The sequence below is a fragment of the Pygoscelis adeliae genome, unplaced genomic scaffold (assembly GCF_000699105.1).
Source record: "Pygoscelis adeliae isolate BGI_AS28 unplaced genomic scaffold, ASM69910v1 Scaffold1123, whole genome shotgun sequence".
Lineage (NCBI taxonomy): Eukaryota > Metazoa > Chordata > Aves > Sphenisciformes > Spheniscidae > Pygoscelis > Pygoscelis adeliae.
Genome location: NW_008824507.1, coordinates 10,616 through 12,970, shown reverse-complemented (window position 1 = coordinate 12,970; position 2,355 = coordinate 10,616).

The following is a 2,355-nucleotide window of genomic DNA, read 5'->3' as shown; positions in this document are numbered from 1 at the left end:
CCTCCCTGCGATGTGTTGGTGTGGCGGCAGAGGGTGCCCCCCGGCCGCGGCCGCGTCTCCTGGCGTCACTCGTTAGAGCGCTGGTGGCCTTGGCAGCCGGAGGGACGGGGAAGAGACGAACAGCCTCGCCACGTACAAATTAACCTGGCGCCAAGCTCCCGAGAGCTTTGGGGTGCAGGATGAGCCCGTGGTCTCGCCGGCAAGTTCCTTCTCCCGCTGCAACATAGAAGGGGAACAATCTCAAAGACGTCTTTCTGCTTTTGTTGAACTCGAGTATGAACTTAAAATGATTGTAAGTGCCCAAACGAATGCTCGCTCCTTAAAAAAAAAAAAAAAAAAAAGCCTATTAAACCTCTGCTGGAGATCGCTGTCTTCCGTGGGTCAAGGATCGTTTGACAATACCTTGTATTTAGTCAAAAAACCCAAGTCAGTGCAGCCCCAAACTCCGAAAATCGGGAGCAGACCGTTAAGGTGTGCGTCGAAGCAAGCTGTAACAGCCCTTTTTCGGGGCGAAAGCCAGCTGTATCCGTCACCTGCGCTGTCACGCTCTGCTCTTTCTCCAGATGTTCCGCGCTGCCGGGCAGAAAAACACCGCGGAGACGAGCAGAAGCCGCAACGAAGAGGAACTAACGAGCACGGTTGGACCAGGGGCTCCCCAGAGGCCCCCCTCCACCCCCAACCCCTCTCCGAAGGGCTGCAGAGAATTTGATAAAGGCTTTGCCGGGGCGTTGGAGCCCTGTGAGGTCAGAAGGAGGCACGTGGCGGAAACGAGGTCCAAACAGGCACTTTTATTTCTGGTTGTAACGCTGACATCGATGGAACCGTCACACACGACATCGGGAATGCGCGCGGACGCTCCCGCCGGAGGTACGTCCTTGCATAGAAGCCCCGGTGCATAGGAGGAGTAGTTAATGCCTCAGAAATACATTAAAAAAGAAGAAATTTTTGCTGTAGAACATCAGCCCTGCGGTTTTTAGTGGGGTTTTTTCAGCTTTTTTTACTTGCCCTGGCCTGGTTCAGGGAACGATTCAGAGCATGCGCGGTTTATAGGGACAGAAGTTGCATCTCAATACAGAAAAGAGCGCGATTATTCCTAAAGACAGACAAATTAATGGCCTTTAAATACACAGCTTTACATGGGAGACGTGCTCCAAGTGCGCGGATCAGTCCACGCTTGCAGAAAAGAAATAACCCAAGTCACGGAGTGAAGCCTTTCCGGACACTAAAATCCCGCCGGACAGCTGCCCTCGCCTGAGTGGCTCCGATTTTTTCCAAAAAAACCCCCTCATTTACTGGAAGATTTGCCTCTCCGCTTTCCGAAGCTCTCGGCAAGCGCAGCGCCCGTAGTTTTCAGCTTTGAAAAGCCGGCTGCTGCTTCGGCTTTTTGGAAATAGGAATCCCTAATTCTGCTCCGCAAAGATGGGGTTTACAGAACGCAGCAGAGCCAGCCCCACCGCCCAAAGAACACATTTTGCTAAATTTATTCTCTATTTGTATTTCCAGACCTAAAAATCTCTGCTGTATATTGGCTGTTTATGCAAATAAATCGAGTTAACTGGTGGTCCTCTGCTATTTCGGACAGCGTTTCCACAACCAAAACGTCTCGATATAAAAAGAGAACAGCTAAAGTGGAAGAGCGAGAGTAAACTTACCCTCTACACAAACATTTCGAACAGGAAATAAACCCAACCACCTCAAAACCCACACAAGGATGGGAGAGGAAAAAATTAAAATAATTTTGTGCTAGTATAGCTGTAAACTGAATATATTCCCTTAATTACTCCCACTTACCCCCTATCCCAAACCGAGAGGATTCTCCTCTTTTTAGCTTCACCTTTGCCTTTTTAGCTTTACCTTCTTCGCCTTTTTAGCTTTACCTTCGCCCTTCCTTTTTAGCTCTCCCCCCGAGCGTTGGATCGGCTACATCGAGCTGTGAGGAAAAAGGCGCTTTAGAGAAACGATGGCGTTTGGTCCACGCCTGCGATCGGCTTAGGGAGGCGTCAGCGGTGCTGCGCCGCCCCGGGCCAGAGCAGTTACGTCTCGGCGTGCTGCCAGGTAGGCATTTCAAAATCTGTCACAAAAATGGTACTGGAAGAGATCGAAATAACGGCTACAGAACTGAAACAACTAGTAAAAGCAAAATATACAAAACCCCCAAACCATTTAATAATTCAGATAGAAAACATTCCTTGTATCTTACAAAAATACTACAGGGATCTAAAGATTACTAAGAAATATGTATAAAAGAAGCAAAATGTATCCTTCAGCACAAATTAAACGTGGCTAAGGAAACGTCTGCGATAAAGAGGGTTTGCGTTTGTTAAGGCAGGGAGGTGCACGCGACCCCGCAAGCCA